General features: G+C 34.3%; 1 non-coding gene across 1 annotated transcript; it reads left to right on the top strand.

The window, feature by feature from the left end:
* Window positions 1-6,668: 6,668 nt before the first annotated feature.
* On the top strand, window positions 6,669-6,740 carry TRNAD-GUC (transfer RNA aspartic acid (anticodon GUC)). The gene has a single exon. It is a non-coding gene; the product is annotated as a tRNA-Asp (tRNA).
* Window positions 6,741-11,602: the final 4,862 nt, after the last annotated feature.

The raw sequence follows: 11,602 nt of genomic DNA, 5'->3' as shown, positions 1-11,602 counted from the left end.
AAGTTCAATTCCTAATGCCTAGTCTCGCTTTTATTCACACACTTGTGGAATACGAAAGAGCCTAGAGGTATCACACAATTGGCTACTTCTTTTTGTGGAAGAGAGAGCCACAGGCTACCTATTAGGATTTCTATTCCTTTGTTGTAATTGAAAGATAGAATGATGCAAGTTCAACTATTAACCCTAAAGTGTAAGTATGAACTAGTAACAAGATTGCAGAATTGAGATTACACAATGGAAAGCCATAAACACAAGGACAAGATAAGAATGCAGATGTGTACCCAGAGTTAAAATCTGAGTGAAAATGTTCGGGATGGGGGTGCGGGTGCCACTGTCCTGATTCTGCCCTTGAAACTGCTATTTTGCAACCTGAAAAGCTGTCAGAAAAATGCTAAAACTTGTTGTCTGACAGGAGGACCAGGGCATCCAGCACCCCTGTCCCAGCGACCAGGACGCCCAACACCCCTGTCCTGGCAGGACCAGGGTGCCCCACGCCCCTGTCCTGATCTTTTGCACTGAAATTTGGTGTGTAGCTCAGTTTCGGTTCACTTCCGTCGGATCTACAACTTGCGGCGTCGTCCAAATCCCGAAACTTGCACTTATATCTAAAAAGGTATGGTGGGCGGCTATATAGGGTTTTTCCTTAGTCAAAACCCCGCTTTGGTGATTTCCACCTCCACGAATAGCCAAGTTGTATTGTAAAAGTAGTGTGTGTGCAAGATCCTAAAATGCAAGTAAGCAAACTAGAGCAACCTAGAAAGTAAACCCTAATTGCTTGTAAATGATAATGTAAATGCTCCAAATCAAGATGCAAAGTGATCTAAAGCATGAATACAAATGATATAATGAGGCTTATGCAAAGACATGAAAACAACATGAAATCATACCCAACCCCAAGGGAGGGGTACAAGCCAATCTTCAGTCAGTGATCCCTTATTGCTCTTCAATGTCTTCAAAGCCCTAAATGGATGAATGAAATTGATGAATGCTTGATGGATGGATGTTAAATGTTGTTGAAGTCTTCAAAGATCTGCTCTTTCGCTGCATAGAAGGCCCCTGGAAACCAAAAATTCAGATACTTTCAAATGAAGAAAGAGAACTCTTATATATGAAACCCTAGGTCTTAATTTCAACTTTAGGCCGACTTAGAGATTGAATCTCTTGCCAATTTCTTGGGGTTAAGCTTTATTTTATGATTGGATCGCGCTCCTAAAATTTTGGGAAAAATGTCCGAGACCATGTGCACTCCGGGCGCCATGGTCCCAACAACTTTTCACCAAATTTTCAGGGCCGTCAAATATGATGATTTTAGAGAGAATCCCGAAGTTACAGGTGATTTTGAGATGTTTTGACCCCCGAAATCAAGCCCCCAAGTTCAAAATAGGACCTAATTAGGGTTTTTGATTAAATGATGTATTGGAGGAATAAAATGAAAGAGGCACACTTTAATGAAAAGGGCCCGACTTTATGATATGGGAGATGATTAAATAGAACCTTAGACCTAATTAATTTAATTAATTAAGTGCTAAAGGGGAAATGCAATGCAAAATGAAAAATGCGCCAAGGCGGGTGCTCAACTAGGTGTGAAATTGTACCACCCTAGCAAGTGCGTACAATTTACGACGCTACAATTCCATCTAGGAATTTCCTTCCATCCACCAAATATATTCTAACATTCGTACAAACTTCACTCTTCAAAGGATCCTCCAAGGCCAACAAGGTTTGCTTCATCCCATTGGCCACAATAGTGTATGTATTCTTCCTCCCACCATGTATTGCTTATCTATCAAACTGCCAAGGTCTACCCAACAAAAGGTGACAAATATCCATAGGCATAATATCACACAAGACTTCATCATGATAATTCCCAATTTTTAATTTTACCAAACATTTCTCAGTTACTAACAACTTATGATCATCCTGAATCCACACTATCTAATAAGGCTTAGGATGTTTCAATCTTTCCAAATTCAACTTATTCACCATCTCTTCTGAAATAAGATTATCTGAACTACCACTATTAAAAACAAATTTACAACACTTACCATTTATCTTACATCTAGTCTTGAATAAATTCTTTCTCTACAAGGGCTCTTCATCTCCTCTGGTATGACACAAAGCTCTCCTCATCATCAATAGTTCTCCATCTTCCGGTTTATTAGCTGATAGGGTGGGTATTTCTTCCATCTTCCGGTTTATTAGCTGATAGGGTGGGGATTTCTTCCACCACTGTTGTTCTTCCAATATTCGTTTTCTTCTTACACTCGAAAGAACAATGTCCTTCTCCTCCACACTTATAGCAAGTTCCTCACACTTATAGAAAGTTCCTCTAAACACTCTCTTGTCTTGTCTTCTGTCATCTTTTCCAAAATTCTCATTCCGGTAGCCATCTAGTTCTCTCCTCCGATAGAAATTCCTATCATCTTTCTATTATGAATTACCTTCTTTGCTTACTTCCTTTTCCTTGTTCTAATGCGTACAAATTCCTCTACCTCCATTATATCTTCTTCCTCTGGAAAACCTTCCACCTCTACCTCTCTACCTCTGCTCATATCTTTTGTTCAGCTTCTCTTCTGCTTTCAGGGCATACTGGTAAGCTTCTTCAACACTCTTCAATTTGATCAAACTAATTTCATCTTGTATAGACATCCGCAATCTATTAAAATATCTTGCAACTTGTTCAATTTCATCATCAACATGTCTGGATCTGATATTCAACTTGTGAAATGCTTCGGTGTACTCCTTCATACTAGATTCCCTCTATCTCAAATTCTGTAACTTTTGGAACAGATTCACTTGATAATCAGTTGGTATAAATTTTGATTTCAACTTAGCAACCATCTGATCCCATGTTTTGATCTTCTCTTTACCTCTTCTATGTCTATCAACCTGCAAATGCTCCCACCAAAGAGATGCACGACCTTTCAACCAGGTATAGGCATATTTCACCTTTCTTTCCTCTACAATGTTCTCAAAATCAAAATATTTCTCCATCTCCGAGATCCAATCCATCAATTCATCTGAATCCAACTTTCCATCATATTCTGGTGGGGTAAAATGAGGTTTAGTATTCACCCTACTCAAAACCCTCAAAAACCTCTCTTCATCTGGATCAATCGCCGATGGGTTTACTTGTTTTGTTGGGTCTTCTTCTCCTTCATATTCACTCACATCTTTAATATGTCGGCCTCTTCTCTGGGCTATCTCAACAGCTTTCAACTGGGCTGCAATTCCTCGCAACATTTCCATCACAACATGGTTTGCATTCCCACGCACTCCATCATTCCTATTTCCTCTTCGTGCCATCTTCATGCCATTCCTCTTTAGCTGCAGGTCGGATCCTAGTCTACCACCCTACAACAAAATTTCTCAGGACAACGCAACCTCCGGAATGAAAGCTCGCTTTGATACCACTTGGTGCAGTCATCGGTTAGGAGGGACCTCAAAGAGATCAATCCCGATCGATCAGCAAGAGTAAACACAACGGAAACATAAGGATATGATGGAGGCAATGTAGAACTGAATGATTTATAACATGAAAACTAATTACAATCAATCGGTAACAATCGAGTTATAGAAACTGGCTCACTGGCCTGCTAAAACATGCTTAATTACATAACAGGTCACAACCGGGACCTCAAATCTTAGGATATATCTTCTATGTTCTATATCTTAACTAATCTCTTCTTATCTTACACTCTAATGCTCAGTTAGAATGATTTATACGATCCAAAGGGATCCGGTCGACCCAAAAGGGATCAATTGCCGAAGAACAAGACCTAACATGTAAAAGGAACAAGGTCGGACTCCGCCAAAGAAATTCCTCTGGAAAATCCAAAGGATGAAATGTAGATCAAAGGGAAGGTCGACCACATGCCAAGGAACATCGGAATCAACACTCGGGGCTCTACAAGCTACAAAAGGGGTCTAGTAGATCCTGGTAGATTACAACCAGACAACCGGTACCAAAAACCTGTCTCGGAAACCGATAGCGATAACTTGTTGAAAAATGATCCAAATGCTCCTCAGTTTAGGAATAAGGTAGATGATCAAGTCCTCAAGAAAAATTCAACTCCTCAAGATCCGGTGAGCCAATGCCAAAAAATGCAGAATGAAATGTTGAAACTGTAAAACAGAAAGGAAATATTTTTGGTTGGTGCAAGATTGCCATGAACCGGGGATGCTCCTGCATCAGGCACCCTTGCTGCTCCACTTGATTTTCTCCTTGGTTGAGGGATTTTTTGGATTGTTCTCCACTACACAACAAGAGGAAAATTGATTAGATGATAGGGATAGATGGATTAGATTATGAGGCAATATTTGGGCATTATGATGGCATGATGGAGGATTTTTGTCCTCAAATTGACAACATAAGAATATGATGGAAGTGGATACAGAAATGAGGAGAGGAGACCCCAATTTATAGATTTGAGAGGATCAAAATGGAGGGCAAAGATTGATTTTGAAATAAAGGGCTAGGATTGAAAGAAAGAGTGGGAGAGGATTGAGAGGACAAGGTGTGGGATTCAAGATATATGTCATAAAGACATTTCTTGTCTCCACACCTCTCAAGGTACATGGGGAAGAGATCCCCAAGTACATTGGGAAGAGAAAAAGAAATTAAAAATTCCTTGGAGAAAGGGGAGACAAATTAAAAATCCCAAAATAAGAGATGTGTGAGAAAACTAAATGAGAAAAGGAATTAAAAATTCCTTGGGAAGAGGATGCATAAGGAGATTCAAAGAATTTGAATTTCCTTGAAAGGATCAAATTGGATATTTATGGAAGAGTTGACTCATCCCTAATTAAAGTGATTAGGGATGTGCAAATGATTAAGGAGATTGATTAGGTGGCTTGATGAGGGATTAATGTGCAAGTGGGAAAGTTAGGAGGATGTGACATGAGGAGAGAAAATGAGTGGAGAAATTTAAAATTGAGGAATAATGATAAGCATGATTATATAGGAATTAATTGGGATAAATGATAGGATTAGAAAGGTGATTTGTAGGAATCACATGATTAGTTTAGTTAATTGAAATTAATCAACTAAGTGGGACTTAGAAGAAATAATGACTTTAGAAGAATGGGGGAATAATTAATTTATTGATAAATTAATTACTGGACTATAGTGATAAAATTAATTAAATTTGATTTAATTAATTTTAAGAAGAAAGGGACCAACACAATTAAATTAATTAATTATGTTGACAGACTTAAATTAATTAAATATTGATTTAATTAATTTTAATGTCTACATTATAGTAGTGAGTAAAGGGAAAGAGAGAGAGGTGGAGAGACAATGTTAGATCTTAAGAGGATAGAGGAGAGAGTGAGATAAAGGTAGAAATGAGACATAGAAAGAGTGATAGAGAGAGATCTACAGGTTTAGAGTTTGGGGGAGATCGAGAGAGTAAGATAATGTTGATAAGAGCATGTTGTTTACTGAAATTTGATTAAGTCTTCAAAATTGTATGATGTTCCAAAACATAGAATCTACCTGAAACCACTTTCAAACATCCTGCCATTATATACTTCTTCAGGGATTGGGTATAACTTGTGTCTAAAGTAGAACGTTTGCCAATGTAGAACATTTGGTGAGTGTCAAATTTGGTGCTTGTCAAATGCAAAAAGTGCACTTTTCACATTTGGTGAGTGTCATTTTGGTTCTCGACAAATTGTTTGCATTGGAAACAACAACCATTTGGGTTGGATTTTCCTTGGGCATCCAACCCAAAGGTTTGGACAACCATTTCATGCCAATGATGTGTTTGTATGTAAAGATAAAATGTGGCACCTTTTTGGCACCACATATTGGTGCACTTACCAAACATTTATGTTAAACTTTGACACCATAGTGATTACAAAATATTGATGAAAGATTACATCTAAAATTTTTTTTTTTTAAATCTCTTTACAAATATTCAATATATCTATATCCCAATTATAATATCTTAAGAATTAGAGTGTATAATGATTTTCTTATAAACTTCTCTAGGATGCATATTAAGAAATTGCTTGTCTTTTATGATTAAAGAAAAATCTTAAATTTTGACATAGCATTTCACATAAATAATGTAAAAGGTAAGTTTTGTAACAAGCTTAGAGCCTATTTTTTTCTTAAATTTAATGAGTTTTGAGATTTATTTGGATTTGTAATTTCACTCTTATTAAATTGTAATTAAAAAATATCACTAATGCATGTGTGAACTAAATGAATTTCAGAGCTTTAAATTAACAAATAAATATTTTAGAAAAAAAAATATCAAGATAGCTATCCATCATGAAGCTTATTATTCAATATAGTGTATATGAGCAATATCATACTTTTACAATTAATATAGATAAATTTTGATGTTTTCATTATGTAAAAGTTTTATGTCAATAATTTTTTTATTATATTTATTTTTATAAAAATAAAAAAAAATAAGAAATATGATTCACAATATTAAATAAAAAAATTTGCTCAATTTTCTCTCAAGAACATTCAAATTCAAAATGTCCTATACATATATTAAATTGTTTATCTTATCTACACTTAAGCGAACATGATAATATTTGATATAAATTTAGAGGTTGCGGCTCCAACTTACTAGAGATTTAGTCTCAGTTAAATTTAACAAATATATTATACTTTATTCCTATAAAAGGATATGCATTTTTGAACTTGTGTCGTTGTAGTATAGTGGTGAGTATTCCCGCCTGTCACGCGGGTGACCCGGGTTCGATCCCCGGCAACGGCGAACTTTTGGCTTTTACAATCCCAGCATTCTGTAGCTTCCTTGTGGCAATAACAGATAATCCTAGCTGTCACCCAGGTAATATTTTTGAAGGTTCTTTGTAAATCAAGGTTAAGATGTTAAAAGTTTTACCATAGTAGAACTAATCCCACTTGGTTAAATGATTAGTGCCCTGAAGACAATCTTCAATCAATTAAATTCTGACAAGGCCACAAACGCCATTCATTCCATAGTTAAACTAGCATAATGAATTGGTTCAATAAAGCCTGCCAATCACATTCTTTAGGTGAGCTCCTATTATATAAACCATTCTATAGCATTTCTCTAACGTTAGGTCATATATAATTTTCATGTTGTGGAGCACTAACATAGAATAAAAGGTACTTATAATGCATAAAATATTGGCTAAACAGCATTATATTACTCTGTCACTTATAATCTCTCTTGATCAATCAAATGTATTTTTATGTAGATAAGGTTTAAAAATGCAATTTTTATCTCACTTCTATCAAGATATTTTTATTGATTTTGATGCACTTGGCATGTTTGGTGAGTATTATTTTGACAGTAGTTGGTGAGTATTATTTTGACGGTAGCCACAATTCGATTTCTTGCATCATTCTCATTCCTTATAAATGTCAACATTTGATTTTGTACACCCTTCAATCAACACACTAGCCTACATGTAACAAGGAGAGGATGAGCCTTAACCCAAACAATCTATCATTTGGACACTAATTGCATTTAGTACTATCATATTCTATTTTGCAAGAATGATATCAAAGACTCCCTTTTGAATGATTGTGTAGGGTATTGTTCGCATGGAAAAATCATACTTGATGCATATAATTAGACATAAAGTTTCAATTTTTGAAACAACATTGTTATTGCTTGCTCCGACTAGTATATTGTAATAGTTAAAATCAATGCATCCACAAGTCAAGCCACCCTCTACATTCCACTAAAAGAGATGAATCATCTTGAGGGGCAAGTGCTTGAAACATTTCAAGTAAGTACGCATTTCATTCACTATGTTCTAATTGACAAAATGAGTTTCATTAGGCATGAGGTGTTAGCTCACATTGACAACTGTTTGCATGAAGCATTTTCCTTGGATAATCAAATTGCTTTTAGTGGTTGTTGGCCTAAATCCCATCTATCAAAGACATTCCATGTATGTTGGGTCTTTGAATGATACAATGTTATGGTATAATTTTAACATGGTTGTTACATTAAATGATATATGGTAAACCACCTTAGCTTCAATTTTGTAATGTTATTTCTAATACTATTTAAAATGTAGAGTTAAATATTTTTATTGGGATCTACTAATATTACACATCAATTCGTTCCTTACTAATGTTGGGAAGGTTGCACTCTAGTGCTCTATACACCTGTTTCCAATAAATGCCTTGGTCTCTCTTATAACTCATAAAATAAAAAAGTAATGCTACAATAATGATATTAATATATATAGTGAGATCAAGATAAATACAAATAACCAATTTAACTTATGACATCAATTTACTATATATTCTCATATAAATTTTTCATTATTTAACTTAATAAAATAAAAATAGGATTCAATCAAATTGATATAAATACAATAACTATGTATTTTCAAATATCTCTCACTAATAATAGATTCAATACTTATGTAAATAAAACCATTGGAATGACTATCTGACCTAAGAAGACCTTAGTAGTGTGTGTTCTCTTATCTATAATACATTCTAAGGAGCAATTTGTGTAATCAAACATAGATGTGTGCCTATGCACCACACTAATGCTCATTGATCATAGATTTTGTATGATAATCTTGAGTGTAGACTATGCCTTGGGTTAGACAAACATTGCATGACCTTTCTCATATGTCCATAGCCCACTAAAACACCTTCCTCTTTCAATGGTATACATGCTCCTTTTAGGGCACACATAAATTGTTTATATGATATATTAAGGGATGACTTGCAATCCATTACACCCTTTCACAAAGAATCAAACTTTTTTTTCTTGTTTATCTCTTGGTATACTATTATTTCTCATAAATCAAGTATTTGTATAAAATTTACCTTTTTTCATAAATAATTAAATATAAATGACATAATTTCCTTATTTACCCATTTTAAACTCAAGGTTTTTTATTTGTCACTTTTTTTCTCTCTTTTTAGCTAAAAGAGGTAATATTGTAATTCTAAAGGGTTATTTAAATTAAAAAAGTAGCATGCTTTTCACTTGGAAATCCCCATAATAGCTCTATAGAACAAGACACATGTTAGAGTCCTTGGGGGCCTCATAACATAGTGTAATACAAAACAAATAAGGGGTTGCCTACTTCAAGTCTATAGGACATGTAGTTACCTCGTAAGTGTTCTTATAAATCAACCATTAAGATTTACCCAATTCAAATTTATGGATTGATATAGGTCTTGTCAATAGAACACATGACAAAATTCTTGATATTGTCTACAAAACCCATAGTAGACCATGAATCTATATATCTTTGTGATAGTCAAGCTTGAACATTGTGTGGGTCCATCTTGGGATCTACATGATCCATAGTGTATGTGCATTATTTTGATGAGTGGCGATAGTCACTATCAACCCCCCCTTCCCTTCAAAAATGACATAAGATTTGGGGTAAGTGCATGGAAATAAGGACCAAAGGGAGGTTAAAAAAATCTTTTTTTTATCTTGAAATTTACAAAAACTAAAGCTCAACAAGTAATTTGAGATACTTATGGATAATAATACTAGTGCTTAGACTCTTGTTTCTAAACCATTAAATTTTTTAAATGTAGAGATTAAGATGGTCAAATATTGACAACACACAATGTGGTCTTATTTTTATCTCAAAAATATAACATAACATTATGTTTGTTATCTTTGCCCTGACCCCTCCACATCTTTTGATTTACATTAATTATCTTGCAAATCCTTTAAGTGGAAATTTAATTAGGATTATACATTAGTATAGGTAATGGTTTTCTAATTTTTTAATGAATGTGTTATTTTTACTACATGATACCACAATAATGTGTCCCACTTTTTGGCCTAAATAAGACACTCAAATTAGGTTTTCTCACATAATTTTCTTTCTATCACTAATATTAAAATTGTTAGTGTAAATAGTGCTATTGTCAAACTAATTAGCTAATCACCTTTCTAATTATTGACCTATTCACACCTAGCTTAAGTTTACTTAGGCTGTTTTATGTTTTTGTCTCACTTCATAACATTGAAACATGTGTCCTCACTTTGTGAAACACCTATGAATTCATGTTTGACACTTGCTCACACACTTATCAAGTGACCTTACAATAGTTTCACCTTTGCAAGTTTAGTCATAGTTTGAGCCCTATCTTCCTACCTCATCTACCTTGCCTATATATGCAAGACATCTATGTGAATTTTACACACTCTTCATTCATATGATAGATTATCCTTTGTGTTTATTGTTTCATTAATAGAAACTTTATTTTTTTGCTTTCAAATTCTAGCTTACTCCAACATGATATTAGGGCCATGATTTCACATTTCTTCCCACATCAACATGATTCCAACACATAGTTTTATAAAGAGGATAAATTTTCATATATTTTCGTTTTTTTTTTACAACTTATAAAAAGATGAAAAAATAACAAAAGGTCAATCAACCCTCTACCCACTTTGCCATTTTGTGAAAAAAATAAATTTTTTGCAGAAATTTTGTTGCCCATGTGCAGGTTTCTAGATAGATTTGTCTTCCAGTATCTTGTCGAGCACAATTTCTTTGTGAGAAAAAATCCTTTAACTGTTTGACGGGTTTACTAGTGAAATCCTTGCAAAGTCTCATATTTTAGGCATCTTTGTTTGTTATTAAGCAACTTTATTTCATGCTTCTTCTCACAATTCTTTTGGGCACAGGGAGACGACTTTGATCATCTACCATGAAGATCAAACACCTTTTACAACTATGTATGGTAGGTACAAAGCATTTCTTTTTTACTAACATCAATAAAGAGGATTTTGTTTGGCCAACATATCAACCTTTTTTGGACTCCTACCCATGTCCACAATGTTGCATTTGAATGAGTCTCTATTGTTCATACGCTTCTTCCATGTAGGCTTCCAACCAAAATCCCTTGCAACTACTTTTTGACTCAACATAATGGCAAAGGATATTTCTTGTTTGCATTGATGGTTGGCATTTAACAACAGTTAAACATTTAAAGTTAAAACTTTATGCTTATCTAACCATTTATCACTGCATAATTAAATGATTGGAACAATTATAGTGAGTGTAGAGGGGGCAGCTTTTTTTTTTTAAAACTATCTTGCAAATAATGAGGCTTTTTTCAAGTGTGAATAGTCGTTGAAAAGCTTACTTTGAGCTGATTGTAACTAGTGGTTGGAAGGCTAGTTTCAATATATCAATATTTTTTTTTATCAATTAGTGTTGTTATTTTAAACTAGGTTAGTTTTACGGGAATTTTTTTTCTAAAATCTTTTCACGAGTAGTTCGAAATTGAGTATTTTTTTTTTTGCAAAAGTTAATATTTTCCTATTCTCCACACATTGGACATATTTGCATTGTAAAAAGCAATAAGTTATGAAGTGCCAAAATTTGTACGGGTCACCCAATCTTGAATCAAGGGGGTTTGTCTTGTGTTATTTTGCAAAATGTACCTAATCCTCACTCCATTTAACTTTTTTGAATGGAAAATATCAATGGATATAATGCCTAATAAATTCGTATTGTGTGGGGTCGCTATGGGTTTGGAACTTGAACCTACAAGAGCAGCTGAAAAATGTAAATGTCATAATTGTATGATCAAGCCTATGGTATTTTGTGTATGTACATTTCTCTTGATCTCCTCTTTCAC

This window comes from Cryptomeria japonica, chromosome 11, assembly GCF_030272615.1.
Source record: "Cryptomeria japonica chromosome 11, Sugi_1.0, whole genome shotgun sequence".
NCBI lineage: Eukaryota > Viridiplantae > Streptophyta > Pinopsida > Cupressales > Cupressaceae > Cryptomeria > Cryptomeria japonica.
This window is presented reverse-complemented; position numbering and strand designations above follow the sequence as displayed.